Source organism: Grammomys surdaster, unplaced genomic scaffold, assembly GCF_004785775.1.
Source record: "Grammomys surdaster isolate TR1022 unplaced genomic scaffold, NIH_TR_1.0 204, whole genome shotgun sequence".
NCBI lineage: Eukaryota > Metazoa > Chordata > Mammalia > Rodentia > Muridae > Grammomys > Grammomys surdaster.
Window position 1 is genome coordinate 240,301 of NW_021604649.1, and position 19,579 is coordinate 259,879.

Consider the following 19,579-nt stretch of genomic DNA (forward strand, 5'->3'; position numbering starts at 1 on the left):
GAGGTATAGCTGAGGGCTGAATGTGTGATACTTCTGAAGATAAAGATTCCGTTGTTCTGGTTTTTTGTCTTTTATCACATCAGCCTAGGAACAATAATTTCACAGTCATTCAAAGTGGTGGTACAACATAGATCCATCCATATTGCAAATTATGTTTAGCATGACTCCTTCATTTCAATTAGAGCTAGAATCCAGTCATTGCCTCACAAGCCTTAACAAAAACAGGTGACTTGTCAAAATGAACAAAGATGGGGATAGCTTGACACCAAATTATATTCTTCCATTTGTATGTCTTTATAGAAACTTAAGTAACATATTGAAGACAAGTCTTGAAATTTTATAACATACCGAGTGATGTCTTAATGGCTTGACAAGTATTAATGGCTGGAATCTTCTAGTTGCCTCTTTCAGGACTATCTTTAAATCATGGTGTGTTTGAGAGCTTTTATTAAGCACCAAGAGTTATACTGTTGTTCTACCATTTTCCAGCCTGATCATATCCTTCAGAAGGATGAGGGATGAGTATTTGAGATAAGTCTTCTTCTCTTACAATCCTGAAAATAATTGAGATCAATTAAGATGCACTTTAGAAATAATTCAGAGTTTTGTTTGCTTTAGAAGAGGCAATGGTATGAGACAGTAGTTCTTTGAACCTTCTTAAAAGGATCCTACTCATAAATTTATAAGTTCCTCCATGACATCTATTTTTCTCTGGTGCTGGGGTTGAACCTGTGGCCTTGTACTGTACCACTGAGCTAAAACCCTAACTCTGGAAATTTACTTCTTGAGGAAAACTCTATAATGCAACAAGCCAGGATATCAGAGCCCTTTAAATGTCTCTTGATGGAAAGAAAAGACACCAGACATGCCCAACCTTTAGACAACGTGATGTGATATTATAATCTATAAACTTTACACTTGAAAGCCACATAGTTGAATTTCAAACAAACAAACAAACAAACAAAGCAAACAAACAAAAGCAACTCTCATAATGTTCTAACTAAGACTTTGTTGAGTTTCAGCATGGTTATGCAGCCAGCGGAGCATAGGCGGGATGTGCTTGACAGTGACTGTTGACCATGAGGCCTAGCATGGATTGCATTCCTTTTTGGTTTCTCGGTATTAAGATCTTATGGTGGCAAGATCTGGGTATAGATTCTAGCAAGGCTCTCCATACCAAGCATTCCATTTCTGGAATTATTTCCAGAAGGAGGCTGAGGTACTAAGATGCCTACTTATGTGTGTTGGTGCATTATAGTCAGTTCAGTGCACTCAAGAAGTTTTTCTGTTGTTCATTTGCAGGCTATTACATCTCTGATAACTCTTAAGATACAATTGTGATAGTGGTTATCAAATTGCTGGCATTCCAATGGCAAGGGCACAGCCAAGTTTGAGTTAGCATTGGAAAGCAGTTCAGGGCATTAGTAATTCAAAGTTTCCTATAGTAAGAATACCAAGCATGTCCTATGAGCTATAAAACTAAATTGCCTTCCTTATGCATACCAAGATCATCTTGTCTCTGTGCCTTTGTAGATACTCTACCCTATTCAAGAATGTCTACTCCCCCTTTCTACATGGAGAATGCTCAGCTCTTCTTTAAGGTCCAGCTCATATGGAATGTACACTAACATTTTTCTCATTCAGTCCTACTCTTTCTGCAGTCACACAACCTATTGTATATATTTTTATGCTAGAATTGATCATACCAAGAAAAAAAGTCTATGGGCATGTTTCTACTAAATTGTGACCTGGAAGTAAAACTGGAAGTTATGCCCAATTTGTGTCTTTTTCCTGCATTGGCCAGGACAGATCCTGACATATAAATACTCAGCCAAGTAAATGCTGGTTGAGTAAGAGAATCATTTTCCCAGATATGTTTATAATTCTCCATCCTTAGAGTATATTATCATTAACCTTTGCTATTATACCCTGCATGTGTATATTTAAGGGACTCTTTTTCCTTCACTGAGGATTGAACCTGGTTATCACATATAGTACCCACGCTTAAACTTTTGACCATGTGGTTTTATTTCTTTGAGCAAATGGTGCATTTGTAGCTTTCAAGCAAATTTGTCCAGTGCACATATTCCAGTGCAACAGTACTGGCTCCCTCTTGTGAAATACCCTTAGAATTTTGCTTAGAATTTCTTAGGAGCCCTGTAGACAGATCTCTCTAAGGAGAGTTATTCTAGTGATTTGAATGTTGTAGCTCTTAACTGTTAAGAATACGCCCACTTGTCCTTGGGAATCTTTAAGACCTCCACATGACAAGAATAAAGGATTGCAATCAGGTAGAAATCTGTTAGTTCAGAATCTGAGCTTCCGAGAGAAGAGACGATTCCTGGCGCTCATCTTTATGGCCAAGTCTCACAAAGTGATTCCTGCCAGTTTTGAGTTGTTCTTTATTAAGATTTACGTTTCAGAAGATCACATCTTCATCTACTTCTTGTGGCTTCAGGCCCTAGCATTTCGAACCACACAAAACTGTTCATGCCATTTTCTTACTCTTATTTTACTGTTAGTTTTGAGACTTTCATACATGACGTCTGTATAAATACTGCACATTAACAGACTGCACCCCTCGAGCCCATGCATGAGTTCTGTATTTACATTGCTATGCCACTCTCTCCTTTTGAACTTGGTGACTTCTTCCTTGTTTACTATTGTTATAATATATAAATACATACATGTGACAAATACAAGTTAAACAGTAATTATATACAACCTGTTAAGTCTGTTTAGTGTTGCTTGTAGTTAGGGCTGACCACTGGTATTGGGTAAGCTATTTGAGGGCTGATCACTTGGGAATAGAAAAACTATATGGGGGCTCTTCCCTGGAGAAGACCGATTCGATTCTCCCTCTTTTATAAGTCATTAGCTGCCTAAAAGTCTTCCTCTAGGGGTAGGGTCTTATTGTATTACCCCATCCACTTTGTCATGACAGTTGATTTTGTTTTTGACCGCATTGTTAAGATTCCATGAGTGCAACTCATTGACATATACAGAAGACATTGCTCACAGCAGACAATACCTGATCTTTTGGTCCTTATAACCTTCCATCCTCTCTGAGCCTTAGGTGTGAGGGTTCATGTATTGATGTATCAGTTGGGGATGGGCACTGTACAGTTCAATTGTTCTTTGTATCTTGGCCAGTGTGGATTTCTGTGATGGTCTCGGTCTCCTGCAAAAGAAGCTGCTTTGATGAGGGGGTGAGTTACACTTGTCTGTGGGCATACCTTACGTATTTAGAATGTGATTTGAAGTTATACTCGTTTAAGAAAATGGCAATGGGAGATTCTCCTTTAGGGTCTATGACCTCATCAACTACAGGTAGTTCACTGGGTTTGCAATCAGGAACAGTTTCCCTCCTGTTGAGAGGGCCTTAAGTCCTATTAGAGGGCTGTTGATAACCCCCAAAACATTGGAGATGGCTTGCCTTGCTGGCCATTGTTGTGGCTAGTAGGACAGTTGATTGTTCTTTCTTCCTTGAAAGCTTCCGTAGCACCTTTGGATAGGCTAAGAGCAAGTCCTCAGGGAGGAGGCTTTCAGGTCAGTTTCAGCTCCATTCTTCTAAGTAGTGTGTCTGAAATGTGTGGTGTCTTCGGCAATATGGTCATATCTTCAAGTTCTGGGAGAGAACCAAGGGCAGCAGCATTAATAAATAGCTTCCTTTTGAATAGCTAAGGCCAAACTCTAGGTTTCCCCTAATATTTCTACATTCACTTTTCTCCAAAAAGTGTATGAGGCCCTTCTTAATGCCAGAAGTTCTGGATTGATGTTCTCTGGATCTTTCAACTGTTACCCATATGGGAAATGGTTTAGTTCTTAATCTTAACTACATCTAGGCAGTTTCTATCTTGTTACTGGTTTCAAAGTTTATTCCTTTTGCATGTTACCTGTGTTAAACATTTACTGTTGTTCTATGCAGCCCAGATACTTTAACATCACCTATATCTTATGTCTATATCTTATGTGAGTCCTACTCTGTGCTACATGAGTCTCCTTTATAGTTCATGCTTATAAGCTCCCAGTTAGAGGACTTTGCAATTTAATAGTTCTTAGGAAACAACAGTATATAGTTGAATTAGAGGGCACCAGATCTGTGTTCCCTTTATTTAACCTCTTGGAGGTTACATTGTTGATGGTCTTTCCTTTACAGATAATTATCAGGATTCATGTAACATTGTCTATAAAGTTTAAAGTATTGTATTTGAGCACTTAGTGGGTACACCACTGCAGACACGCTATTATTGTTTTGGTTATTCTTACTGCTAGCCTTACCCTGCCCACCACTGCCCTCTACTGAGAAGAGGTAGTAAGTGCTCTGAACCTGAATCCTTTCTGGCTTGAGCAAAATAGACCTGCTCGATTTAATTCATTTTTTAGTCCTTTAGACAATGGATATCTTGCTCGAGATGCAGCATAAACTGGAGGATGGTGGCATGGTCTCAGTTTTGTAAAGTGACCCTTGTAAAAGCATTTAAGTCATTGTCACTGCCAACCAAACAACACAGCTAGATGCCTATATTCACAAGTATAGAAGATTCAAAGGGACTCATCATGGATTTTTTTTTTGGAATATAGTCCACATTTTGTTGTGCACTGTCATGTAAACAGTCAGAAAATGGGGTTGACTTTGAATTGGTTCACAGGTTTTCTCGATAATATGTTTGTAACCTGTGTTCTTTTGAAAGAGGGGCATTTATGGAAATGGTGCTCCTAATTCCTCTGACAGGGCAATGTGAGGTTGCATGAGTGCAATACAAATCAGAGGACTCAGACCTGCACTGATGAAAAGCAATATTTTTTGAATTCTTTTATGGAGGGCTTTGGGGTGTGGGAGGAACTGCCTTATTGGCAATCATATATTAGATTGGATAAAAGATAGTCTCAGAGTTTTCAATTCCTTGTCTGACAATTCTGTCAAATGATATTTACTTTTATATACTAAATGAAACGTGGACTACTTAATATATTAAGATGAAACCCTCCACTTGGCATGTTGGGGCATGCACGCCTTTATATTATTAGCTATTCAGGAAACTGAGGCAAGAGGATCACCTGTGCCAAAGAGTTCAACACTAGCTTGGGCAACATATAAGGATCTCCATTTAAAAATTCTTATTTTTGGGCTGGAGAGATGGCTCAGTGGTTAAGAGCAATGACTGCTCTTCCAAGTTCAATTCCCAGCAAGCACATGGTGGCTCACAACCATCTGTAATGGGATCCGATGCCCTCTTCTGGTGTGTCTGAAGACAGCTACAGTGTGTTCATATACATAGAGTAAATAAATCTTTAAAAAAAGAGAGATCTTATAAATATTTTTATTTCTTTATTGATATTTTCTATTGCATGTGACATTGTAACTATCTATACTATACCTTTTATTTGCCAAACAAGCTTTCCTTAGTTTTGTGAATATATGATGTCACTTTGAAATTTTTTTTGCCTAAATCTAACATCTGATCACTGTCACAGGATTCCTTTTCTTTTGCTTGCTTACACACACACCCCCCAGTGTATGTGTCATACATGTTGTTGTTGTTGTTTCTTTCTATTTCTCGAGACATTTTGTCAGAACTCTTTGCCTGCTGAATTCTTCTGAAACTTGTTATTTTGCTTATTTCATGATTAGCTGGAGTATTTTAAAGCATACCTCCATATACTGTTTCAAATCCCTGATACTACACCTCAGGGAAACACAGCATTGCCTGTGCTCTGAACCACCTTGGGGGACACTCATGGTTCTCTATGCTTTTTCCTTGACCACATCCAGCTCTGAAATCCCACCAGTTGATGACCAATTGTCCTGTTGTTTATAGTACTGCCCTTGGATTTGAAGTCTGTCGGTTTAAGGAGATTGTCTTATTTCCACGGAGTCATTTGGGGGGGGGGTCACTGATTTTTTTCTGACTCTAAGAAGGCTCCTCCCAGCTCTCTTACCACACAACATCTCCGCTCTCATTTGTAATGTAATAGATCATGTTTCTTCTTTCTTTCAAGTTCCCTTCTCCATAACCTGCACAGTTCTTAGTGTGCTTCTAGGTTTACTCTTATTGGTGCTGTCTCGAGTATAAAGGTGGCAGCTTTGGGAAGGGGTCAGTAGCAGTGAGGCTTTGTGATTGCCTGCTTGCTTGTTTGCTTTTCACAATACTGGAGCCTGAGCCCAGAGTTCTAGGCATTCCATTACTGTAAGGGCTCCCAGCCCCAGCCTGTTTAAGTTTTAAGAAGTGTGTATGTATATGTGTGTGTGTGTGTGGGGGGGGGGGATGTCAGTAAGTTTCTTAGGCTTGCCTTGCACACACTCTGTAGCCCAAACTAGCTTTGAACTTGTGATACTCTTTGTCTCTGTTCCTTGCATCGATGGAATTTCAGGTTTGCATCACTAATCCCAGCTATTATTTATTCACTTTTATGAGATAAAAATCTCAATATGTAGCTCAGACTGGCCTAGAACTTGCAGTGATCCTTCTCTTTCTACCTCATGGGCCCTGCAATTACAAGAGTCTATAACCACACCCACCAGCAGCTATTTTTTTTTTTTTATGGACAGTCAAAAGTATCAGAGCCAGGGCTCTGGTGAGGAAAATGGCATTTTTCCCCCCTTGCATGGCATTCTCACTATAGGAACTCAATCTTGAGAGGTTTCAGTAGCCAGTGGTCCCTTTGGTTTCGCCTCACCTGATGTGAGCTATTCAGAGAAGGACTACTAGGTCTCTTGTATTCTAAGTAAACCATGGTCAAAGTTTGATGCATTTGCATGGAAGGTTGGAGGAGGCATGGGTGCTCACTTTTTGACCTCACTTACCCGGAACTTATCCTAAGCATGCGCAGCTGTGGGCAAATGAGAATGTTGCAGCCCTCTTGCTCCCAGGAAGAAAGCCACCTTCTGGGAGGGAGGGGAGAAAGGGCATTGTACTCTGGAGAGCAGCTAAATGAAAAAAAGAGGGGAAATCAGCAGGAGAATTTTGGTTTTTTTTTTCTGATGTGTGTGTGTGTGTGTGTGTGTGTGTGTCTACTTCATTTGGGTAGTTGTACTTTGCAACTCCAGAATTCTGTATAGTTCTCTTTATAATTTTGGTTCTTTTACTGGTGTATTTTTACTTGATTTTTGCTTATAATTTACTAAGTCTTTCAATATGCATTGATTTAGTGATTTTAACATGTCTATAACAGCTGGTAGGGCTAGGGTATAGCTCAGTTAGAGCGCTTACCTAACACAGGCAAGGCCCTAGTTTGATTCCTAGCAGCCAGAGGAAAAAAGAAGATATAATACCTTCCTTATAATCTTTGGTAAGTCCACTATTTGGGCTTCTTTAAAGGCTGTTTTCAATGTCTGTGTCTTCCTATGTATGAGTCAGAGTTTTTTGATTCTTTCATTATATAATTGCAAATAAACCCCTACATTTAAAATAATGTGAATTCTCTTCTATATTAATGATATATGTAATACTTTTTTAAAATCATGTTTTGGGGTGCTAGGGATTGAACTCAGGGCTTTGTGTGCACTAACCATATGTTTGTTCTATCACTGAAATTGTGTGCCAGTTTTAGATCATGGTCATGCTATCCTTAAATAGCTATAACTTGTTATTTATTTAACCATCTGATTTTGTTGTTGTTGATGATGATGATGATGAAGATGATGTTTGGACTACTTCTGTGAAGTCCAATTCTCTTACAGTGTGTATTCTCTGATGTCCATGCTTACATTTTTCTTTGTTTTTATCTTTTAGACTAGCTTCATAGAGATTGCTCTTGGGTCCACATGAACCATTTTTTATCCATCAAACATCATGCCTACTCCCCATAGCCTGTTAGACTTTGACTCCTCATTCTTAAACTTGTGTGTAGTTTGCAGTTCATTTTCAGAGTTCAGGATATTTATGATCCCCCCCCCAATTTAATCAGATGTTCTCTTTCTATCTGGGCTTCTAGGGTTGAATGTTATTTATTTTTATTTTTTGAGACAGAGGTTTCTCTGTGTAGCGTGGCTGGCCTCGAACTCACAAAGATCGCCTGGCCTCTGACTCCAGAGTGCTGGGATTAAAGGTGTGAGCCACTACCACTAGGCCAAATGTGATTTTTCTTAAGATCTACCTTCCCATGAGCAGATCCTGAATAAGAATAGCTCGTTTTATCAAGGTTGTGTTTAAGACCCTTGATCTGATCCATTTGTGTAGTTGGAGAATATTTTACAGGCTGCCTGCCTTCTCACTCAGATTGCTCCCAGATAAGCACACATGTACACAGACTTCCAGACTTCCAGACTTCCAGATGTTGGTGACCCCAGGAGGGCTCTGTTTAGCTGTGTCTCTGTTAGACTTCCGGAGCATTTGCTATTTCATTAGTTCCTGGAGCAAAGCATTCTTACGAGTGGAAGTGGGGAGGGGGTCAATGCCCATCCTTTTAGTAGTAACATCCTAGAGCTATACTTATATAACAGAAGCTACCTGCTCCCCTAATGCAGTGAAACTCTAGAGGATAAAGGGAGCCTGTCTCTTAACGTATTTGTCTGGAATAGAGCTTTTATAACATTGGAAAAGAGGTGGCCTAGCAATAAGTCATGTCATAAATGCCACCGACCGATACTGTTCAGTAGATATAGTTGGGTAACCATTTCTCCACTTCCCGTGTGTCATTAGGAAAATTTCAAGGGCCTTTATATGGTTGACTTTTTCATAGTTTCTACAAGCCAAGTGTTTGTTAATCTTTATAAATGTTGATAAGAATATAAAATGGAATAGGCATGTTGGGAAACGTGGAAAACATGTTCACAGTTCCTTTGCTTCTTTCTTAACATACATTAGCCTATAATGTACATCTTATCTTCCTAGTTACCATCTGAAAGAAATGAAAATACTTCAGTATAGAAATGTATACATGAATGTTTATCCACAATAGCAAAACACTAAAGTAACACAAAAATCCCTTAAGAGGTAAATACATAAAGAAAATGTGGTATGACTCATACTATTTGTCAATAAAGAGAATTGAAATGCTGATACGTTCCATGATATGCATGAAGCGTGGAAATATTATGCTAAGTAAAAGAAACTAGGGCCAGGTAGATAGCTTAGTTGGTAACATGCTTTTGTGTCAACATGAGGTCCTGAGTTTGATCCCCAGAACCAAGGAACAACTCTGAATGCTATAGGTGCTTGTGATCCTACTGGAAAGGCAACCAAGTGACTTCCTGAAGCTTGCAGGCTAGCCAGTCTCCTACTGGGGGAGCTCCAGGCCAATAAACAAAAGATGTTGTGAAAAACAATTGCATTGACAGCACCTGGGAAATGAAACCTGTAGTTGAAGGGCTTTCACACACACACACACACACACACACACACACACACACACACACACAGAGAGAGAGAGAGAGAGAGAGAGGGGGGGGGAGATGAACAAATGACCATATTGTATTTACAGGAAGAGGCAAATTTATTGAGCCATTGGGCCATGATTTGTGAAGACATCTTAGGACTGGCTATAGAAACATGGAGACAGGTTATATATGAGCTAAAAGTTCTTTTTGGGTCATAATAATGTTCTAAAATGAGATGTTGATGATCATCATTGTTTCAGTCTGAAAATACAGTAATGCATTTAAAATGAATGAATCTTTGTGATGACAATTGCATGATATATAAATTATATTTCAATAAAGCTGTTAACTACAAAATGGTCAGGGAATCTGTCTCAGTCTCTTTCCCAGTCTCTATGTCTGTCTCCCTCTGTGTATCTTTGTTTCTGTCTTTGTCTCTGTCTCTGTCTCTGTCTCTGTCTCTGTCTCTCTCTCTCTCCCTCTCCCTCTCTCTCTCTCTCTCGCGTGCGTGTGTGTGTGTGTGTGTGTGTTGTGTGCCTTAAATGAAATAACAAAAATGGAGAGAGAGGAAAAAAAACAATAAACTCTCCTTTCCTCACTTTTTCTTTGCAATTGAGATTTCACGAATGAATGAAATTGCTCTTTGCTCATGTACATGAATCCAGACTGGGATATGTATGTATGTATGTATGTATGGATGGATGGATACATACATACACCTGAACTCTATTTCAAAAACATATAATAAATTATAGTAGAGTATAATGTTGGTATATATTATATGAACAGGAAAGTAGGGTGATTATTTAGGTAGAGGAGGAACCAGTTTTGAGGAACACAAGTGTAGAGAATGGAGAGCAGATATCAGCAAAGTACAGTGATACACATAAGTGAAAATGTAATGAAACCATTATTTTGTGAGACAAAAATAGTAAAAATAAATATGTTACATGTAAAAATGTAGGCCTAGGAGGTTTTTGGTATGAACATCCTGTTCTTTAGAAGGGTGGATTTCCCAGGAATGTTTTGCTGACTGCTTTTATCCATGAAATACATGTCACTCATTGTATGCTTCAGTTTCTTTGGTTAATGGAGAAAGTTCACACCTTAGGATTATACTAGGGCTCTACTGGGTGCATATGACCAGAACAGACTCAGCTCTGCATGTTGATTGCAAATTTGCTGAGGGCTAGAGCTGGCCTGAGTATCAAGCAGGTCATTTTGCCCAACTTCTGTACACATGTGCTAGCTGAGACTTCCCCTATCAGCCCTACCCCAGGCAGCCTCATTTCCCTGTCTTTTTGTGATTATTGCTGTGGTCTTTCATGTTGGAACCCCAATCCCTATAAAAACATCTTTTCTGCATTGCTGTAAACTCTTTCCCTCTGCTGTTATTTAACTCAAGGACAGAGGAAATAGCTATAGCCCAGAAACACACTTATAAAAAAAAAAGAAGAAAGAAAAAGCAGCCTCAAACTCATCCCAAACCTTTCATAAAACCCTCCTGTAGGGTTTCACTGTGAATTGCAATGCAATGTGAGGAATGTGAACCGTGCTAATCAAGGCCCTTTGTATTTGGAGCCTACCTGATTTCTCTCTGCCTGCCCTAGCCATCTGGGCTAAGCTGGGCCCAGGGGAGCTACAAAGCCTTCAGCTTAGAAAGTGGAGACAAATGAGGAGGCCCCAAAGGACCAAACAAAACTTGTTAGTAGTTTGTAAGTCGCAGTAACATATGCAGTGTTTAAGGCAAGGCTGGGAGGATGGATGCTGCAAAGCCTGCAGGCCCAGCTTTGAATACTGGGGGGTGATTTCACTGGAAGCAGCATTTTCAAAGCAGGGCCTCAGCCTGACTGTTGCCATACATTCTTGTCCCCCTGTCCTTATTCCTGCAGTTGGTGATTCCTTTGCTTCTTAGAATCAGTTGTCCTCAGTGCCACCAAGCCTTTTCGCAACTAGAGACCCGTTCTGGTTCTTCTACTCTATCACGTATCTCCCAGCAGAAAATCCACACTACTTAATGTGGGACAGGAACCTATTTGCAATCTGGCTCCATCTGTTTCTGCCTCATGTTCTGTCGCCTGTCTTTCCCTAAGGGAAGCCTTTGGAGATATTTATCATTTACTTGAATATCCTTCTTCTTTCTTTGAATCTCCTACTCCTTTAGCAAGGAATGAATGGCCCTGCCTGCTTTTTCTCTGTTAGGGTTTGCTGCACAGTATTTAAAATGAAGTGTGTGAGCATACTGGGAAGGCACAGCAATAAGGAAAAAAACCTATTGAATCTGTGTTCAAATTATGATAATGGGTAAAGTTCTACCAGTTGTGCCATTTGTAAAACGAGAATAATAATACCTATGGGACCAAAGAATTGATACTGGGGGAAAAAAAAGAATTGGTATTGTCACTCACTATACCTGGAAAATGCTGTGTACTTGGACAGTGATGGATATTATAAGAGAAATAGGAAAAAATATTTCTTCACCCATGGTTAGAACTATAAGAACTTTCTTTCCAAATGACCAAGACTTTGATGTTCTTTGTATTGTATTCATCTAGTTGGCTTCTTTGGGTTTACTTTCTTTGATCTCCCTTATTTCTAAAGGGTATTCTTCAAGTGTCCTATCTTATTAAGTACAAAATGTAGTTGCCTTGTCATTTATGACTCTAAGAAATCTACATGGACAGGCACTAGAGGAGACAGATGCCATTATAGTACCTTATTCTTGCCTTTCCCATGCCCAGTCTTACTAGACTTGCTACAAGCCTCTATGAGATTGTTTTAACAATCTTTCGCATGTTGACCTACCCTCTTCCTGTAGTCTGTCTGTCTTTCTGTCTGTCTCTGTGCACATTTCACTTGGGGTTGTAGAAATGAAAGTGACCATGAGCAGGAATTGACTATTCTTACATTGGGATGGACATACATATGAACTGGTTTCTCATCTGGACTTTATTTCAGAAATGTACACAAGATGTCAAAAATATACCACTTGGATCAAGAGAAATATTTATTTTGAAAAATTAGGGGAAAGAGTTTCCTTGCTTCAGTTCCTGCTGGAATGTAAAATAACTATGTGCTGATGCTGCGTTTTGACAGCATTGAGTTAGTGACCCTGAGGGCCATTGGATGAGTGGTGAATGGATCAAAATGCACATAGCCTTTAAACCCCGCGAGCGCGCGCGCGCGCACACACACACACACACACACACACACACACACAGACACACACACACATTTATAATGCATTGGGAATGCACCTGGGAATCAGAGACACTGACTTTAATGAATCAAGCCATCCATTAATAACATTTCAGTAAGTGTTCCTTTTTGTATCCAGCTTTGTGCTAGATGGGAATAAGAAAGGGAGAACAAAGAGACTAGAAACCAGAGACTGATTATCAGAGCACACAATGGTAGAGAATAAAGCACCAATGTGATAACCTGAGGGTAAACATTTAAAAGGCAATGGGCTGAGCTTATTGAATTGGTGTTAACAGGGGAAATTTCTTGGTTGGCAATGGTGAGACCTGAGCAGGACTTTAGGGAATAGATTTGGTGTCTCTGAGTCATCTATGTATTTTTAGTGTTCTAATTATTCCTACTGTATATGTTTAAGTAATATATCTAAGTATTATCTTAGAAATAATCATTAAAATGGATAGAATAATTACTGGTTTACAGGAAGTAGGAAGAAAAACACTTTTAAGTTATATCCGAAATAGACCATATAGAGGATGAAAAGAACATGCAACCAGAATGCAGAAGGCATTTAATTCTTGTAAGTGATCTTATGAAAGTTCCTTCTCTATGATGCTCAGTTTCTTTCATCTATATATTACAGCTATATAGTGCCAACATTATTGATTGCATTGGGTCATTATTAAGAGAAAAAAAGCAAGATAATTATGTGACTGTGTTTGGAATAGTAGAGTGGCCTATTCAAAGCATAGGATTATGAAGGCAGTTGACTACAGTAAAACCAGTCTCTTACAACTGGAAATATGGCTTCTGAATTTAAATGGAATTTTCTTAGTAGGCATGTTGCCTACTACACTTAACAGCCTGACAGACAGCTACTAGTTGAGTATGTACATTGAAGTAAAGTCTGTCAAACAAGTGTACATCCCACCCTCGTGTGCATGCATGCATGCATGTGAGAATATGTAAGGATACAATAGGATGGAGAATCCAAACCTGAAAGCAAAAGGCTTGGACGATCCTTGAGGACAAAGATTATATGTAGAATTAAGGATTTGTGTAAGCATCTTTGGACCTCTCTATATAAATACATACTTTTTGCCACTGCAGTAATTTAACCTATCATCCATCTTCCCCTGTGCATTCAAAGCCTTTTCCGTACTGCTGATAATCTTCCTATAGCAAATATAGTCGCTAAGGATACTTTTCAGTCTACATGACATTTCCATATTCCTGGATATTCAAAAGATAACTGTCATGCTCATTCAACTGGCGTTTAAGAACTGCTGCATCCTACTGGGATGCAGTGATAGGACCATGACTGTTGTTTTATACATATGTATGTACACACACACACACACACATACACACACACTACTTTGATAATGGCTGCTCCTATGAGTTCTTATGCCTTGAGCTGACTTTCTCCCTGTTCTTGGAGCCACCTCTAGTGTCCAGCTCAATAAGGGGCCTTGGTGACATTGCTCCATCTCTTGACTGGACTCACTCTGCTTGGTTGATACTCCAGTTGAACTGGTTTTATTTTGTGTTTGTTTGTTCAGTAGTTTGAAAATCACCTCTACATTCATTCCATCCATACTGTTTTTTTTTTTTAGTTTCATTATTTAATACTTTTCCCCACAGGTATTAGAAACACAGAAATCTTCATACCCCTAAACTCAGCGCAGATCCCAGTCTACAGTGGCCACTCAGTATATATGTTTTACTTACCATGGTGGCTATGTTGGACTGTCCTGTTTAGTCCTGTTCATAATCCTATAAATAACTCCAGGCTTGGAAACTGAGGGGAATAAAAGGTACTTTTCAGATCTTTATACAAATCTAATGAATGTGTTTCATGCAGCAGGCCCAGGCTCTTTGTATTCTATTATTGAAGAAATGGATATTCCAGTTGACCATACAACAAGTGTTTAATAGAAAGGAGATATATAGACACCTCTGCAGAACTTTGTTTTACAGTGTGAGAAAGGCTTTTGGACTTGGAGGTGAAAACTTCCATCTTAATGCAAACAGTTCAAGACTGCTGCCTTCCAGAGAGGAGTCAACTTGAAGTCATCTAAGGTGGAATGAGGAATACTTATTGGAAGTGGTACCAATATAAGTGTTCTTGCCTCCTCACCCCTAGCACTGCCAGGAGGGCAAGGAATTATAGGGTTGATATGAAGAATACATTACTTTTCTTCTGATCTGGTCCTCAGCTGCTGCTGTTATGGCTTAGCATGGCTTTAATAACTGGTAGTTATTAAGCAGTAACTGTTTTTGGATATATCTCACTCTGCATTCCAGGCTGACCTGGAACTTACTATGTAGCCCAGGCTGTCCTCAAGCTTTTGATAATCCTCAGCTTTCCAAAGGCTGGGGTTATAATAGAAGCATGTACTACTATAAGCTCCAACATATCTTTCGTTTCAGGCGCTTCTCTGACTCCTTCCAAGACCTGCCTTCAGCACCACAAGAGAGTAGCTCACAATAGCAAGCCAAACTATGAGTACTATAGAGAATGGCAGACTCAGTAGGGCTAAACTCCAACTTCAAGAAATAAGATTTTCTGAGCTAGGTGTAGGGACACAGACCTGTAATCCTAGTCACTTAGGAGTCCGAGGAAAGGAGATAGCAAGTTCATGTCCTGCCTGGGCTACAAACCAAATTCAAAGTCAGCCTGAAAAAATTAGTGAGACCCTGTCATAATAAGTGAAAACAGAGCTGAGAAGGCTGGAAATATAACTTAGTTAAGTATTTGCATAGCATGCACAAGGCCCTTGTTTCAGTCTCCACTCTGTCTGTCTGTCTGTCTGTCTGTCCCTCCCCTCCCCTCCCCTTCTCATCTTTTCTCCTTTTCTCTGTCTCTGTCTCTCTGTCTCTCTCTGTCTCTCTGTCTCTGTCTCTGTCTCTCTCTCTCTCTCTCTCTCTCTCTCTCTCTCTCACACACACACACACACACACACACACACACACACTCTTAACTTGGCTTTGTTGGGAACTACTCCACAAATAACCAGGTAGGCTTCAAGTAACTAAAACATAAAAGTCTAAAGGAAGGAAGGAAGGATAGGCTTCAGATTGATTCAGATGATCGATATAGTAACAAGTAGGTAAATTATTGCCTTGTTCTTATTGAGCTGAATCAAAAGGGATCTAAGAACTATGGAGTCCAGGAAACCATGTAAGTATCAAGACATTCTCAGGTCTCTCTTAACAGATAGATGAACATTGTGTACACTGGAGAACAGCTGCGTCCTTTCAGAATATGTGAGTTCATATTAGCTGTTTGGCCTTGGGAGACTCAGTTAACTGCTCTAGTACAATTCATTTCTTTTTGTTAGAAATCACAGGGCTTATTATATGTAATGTGCTTTCCAGAAGGCTGGTGATAGGGATCCATCCTGTAAGACAGTAGAAGAACATAGTCACTCATAGAAAATGTCAGACACTTTGGAGGTCTATATATTTTACATTTGTTTTGAGACAGCGCCTCATTTTGGTGACCAAACTGGTCTCAAACTTGTAAACCCCCTACTTCACTCCCACAAGTATCTGGGACCTGTGCTACAATAAATTTGAAAATTTAAAACATTCTTTTTAGTTGACCATAAGTATAATTACATTTTACATAAGTATAAAACATTTCAACAGAAATGTTTTAAAATCTGTTTACATTGTGGAATGGCTACCTTGAGCTAATGAACATATACAGGACCTTACATACTAGCATTTTCATGGTTGAATAGATACAATTCACTCTCTCAGTGATTGACAGATGCACTATCACTCTTCTTCTTTTCTTCCTCCTAGCCATCTGTTGTGAATCTCCAAGTTTCCTGCAGCTCCTAATCAGTAGTCTGCAAACACTCCTCGGTGGTAACCAAGTCTCAAAGTATCACTGTGCTTTGCTCCTTGCGGGCAGAACAGGTTTCTCTGAAGTTGCCTCACGATCTTCTGCAGCTTATACTTAGAAACAGCACAGGTCCATGATAACTGGCTGGGGCTTCTGTAGCAGTTTATTTTGTGTTTTTTAAAGAAAAGATCATTTAGTGATAACTCTCCTAGATGCTATCATTAAATCGTATCACTATTTATCTGACACGGCTGTCTTAACATATGGTAAATTAAACCATATTTGCAAACTGTTAAAGTGCATTTAAAGTGGTCAGTAATCCTTAAATATACAGCAATATGTTGGTGTTTTCAAGTGTATTAAGAGTTCTGTATACTATAAAAGGGCTGCTGGTGGCACAGGAAGGACAGGTTAGTTTGTAGCCTCTAATTCCTAAAGCAAGCCTCAAGTATATACTAAGGCCCAAGATTTGCTTGATATCATTGTCTTATGGAGACCCATTCGCTCTCTTCTGTCTCCTTAAATGCTTTAATCATAGCCTGATTGGATTTGAACTTTGAAAGAGTTGGCTGCACATTTGGGGCATGGTTTCCTGCATTGCATGGTGTTGTACAGCAGTTTCATAACGTGTTCTTTTGAAGAGCTTCTTGGTCTGTATGCTTTACTCTTAACAGTTTCTAACCTCTATAAAAGCCTGAGACTTCTATTCACCAGTCTGTTGTTGAGTTGCTTCCTGAGCCCCAGGCGTCTGACCTTGCTTTCTTGGGGGTTCCAGCCAGCTTCCAGGTTGTTCTAAACCTGCCAGAGGACTCACTAAAGCCAGAGATGACCATTTGCAGAGAGCTTAGGCTTAGCCTAAAACAGTGGTATGGTTCCCCTGTCTCACACTAATTAATATATTACATTAAAGGAAAGAATTTACATTAAAGGAACAAATTCAGGGAGGGTCCATGCAGAAAATGAATTGAAACCCAACAAGGGATGAGTATGTTTCCCCTTTCCATTGCGCATCATCCCAGAACGGGAAACAGTGCTGGAGTTATGGGTGGAATTTAGAGAGAATTCAAGCTAAGGTACAAACATTACCTTAGACCATATGCTATCATCACATTTTTGCCTTCAGATTTGCTTGGTAGTTTTTTTTTTTTTTTCAAAAAGCCTCTCTGCAAGAAATTTGCACACCAATATTTGATTGAATGTAAGTTCAATCATTTGGTTTGTGGTGCATACACCATAATCCAAAGGCTTGGTCCAATCTGCAAACTACTTCTACAAAACGAAAGATACTCAATATTCAAGCTGAGGTTGATACAAAAGACATTACATGGTTGAAAACCTGTGGAAAGCATAGAAGATGAATACACGGCATTTTAGTCAGAGTTCCCTAGTTAACAGAGCACTCATTAAGTGGACAGCAATTTACATGCTATCCCACCTGTAACTACTCTGAGTCCCCATTATCCCAATTTTTTAAAAAAACAAATAATTTAATAATTAAATAATCAGATTCCAGAGAGGTGAAGTGACTTGTCCAAGGTCACACTGTTGTACTATATGGGGGAGTCAGGATTTGAATTAGTGTATCTCTCTTTGTCTCTCTCTCTCTGTCTCTCTCTGTCTCTCTCTCTCTGTCTCTCTCTCTCTGTCTCTCTCTCTCTCTCTCTCACACACACACACACACACACACACATTATTTGTGAAATGAATAAATTAATGAAAGGTCTGTTTTATAATTAAACCAATAGGCTGTTTGCATCTTTTGCATTTATTTCTGACATTTTATAGTGAAAAATTCAAATATACAAAAATGGGAAGGAATGTTACATTAAATTCTCAAACACCTACCACCTAGATTCTGTTAAACATCTTACCATATTTTTAAAATATGAACTCTTTTTACTCTTTGAGAGTTTCATAAAACATATTTTGATCATTTTTTTAGAAGAGATTACCTAGTCCTGGTCCTCTGGCTCTTATAATCTTTCTGCCCTCTATTCCAGAATGGTTCCTGAGCCTTACATGTTGAAGTTACATTGTAAATGTGTTAATTGGGGATGGGCAACCCATGATCAGTTGATATCTGCATTTTGACCAATTGTGGCTTTCTGTAATGGTCCCTGTCTTCTGCAAAATGAAGCTTACTTGATGAAGGAGTAAAAACTACACTTATTTGTGGATGTAAAGATATGTATTTATAATATAGTTAGAAATTGTCCTGGTTTAGGAAAGTGATACTAGTAGGTTCTTCTCTAAGATTCATGAGCTCAACCAGCCATGGGCAGTTGGCTAAGTTTACATTGCCAGATATAAATGCCCTTATACTGGATGGGTCTTGGATCAATTAGGTGGCTGTTGGTTACCCCTCCGATACAAGTACCACTATTGCTCCTTTTGGGATCTCTTTCCATAGAGGCCACTGCTGTGGATTTGTAGACTTTACAGCTGGATAGAACTATTGGTTGCTTTTCTTCCATGGCAACTTGCATCTCTCATTCTAATCCTACGAGGGCTAGTCCTGAGAGAGAAGACATCCAGGTCAAATTCAGACCAGTTCCTCAGTCTTCCTCCATCGATAGGGACTGCCCTTCAATATCTGGGAAACAGCTAAAATGTAGCAAAATCCTGTATTATTATTGGGTCTTTGGAATTCCCTTGACCAACAACTGGAGAGGAGGCTTCTCTTGCCTGACACTGGAGTTTTATTAAAGTCTGTGGTATACTGTCTTTAGCATAGATTTAATGACCTGTTTATTTACTACACTTAGTGCTATTACTTTCTGGCACATTTCCAAGTCAGTTAAGAACTGGTCCCCACAAAAGCTTCAATATGTATATTACTTACCAATGCTCAGGGTTTCGAATTCTCTTCCTTTGAAGCAAAATTTATATATAATGAAATACAGAAATCTTAAATGTACCAAAGGGTAAGTTTTGATACACTATGCATCTGAGTACCTCAAAATCTCTACTAATACATAAAATATTAGGTTGCCCCAGAAATTTTTATGTGCTGATTTTTTTTTTAGACAAAATCTAACAGTGTAATCTGGTTGATCTGGTATTTGCTATGAAGACCAGGCTGGTCTCTGCCTCTCATGCATTGATTTGAATTAACTATGCTATGTGACTTTTCTAACAGAACCAGCAGCCTTACTGGCAGCCAGAAGTAGTTGATTAACTACAAGGCTGTGCTCAGATCTCTT

General features: G+C 39.2%; 1 protein-coding gene across 1 annotated transcript in view; it reads left to right on the forward strand.

Moving 5' to 3' along the window:
- The window catches only part of Shroom4 (shroom family member 4), a 199,826-nt gene that overhangs the window by 70,879 nt on the left and 109,368 nt on the right, over positions 1-19,579 (forward strand). The window lies entirely within an intron of this gene.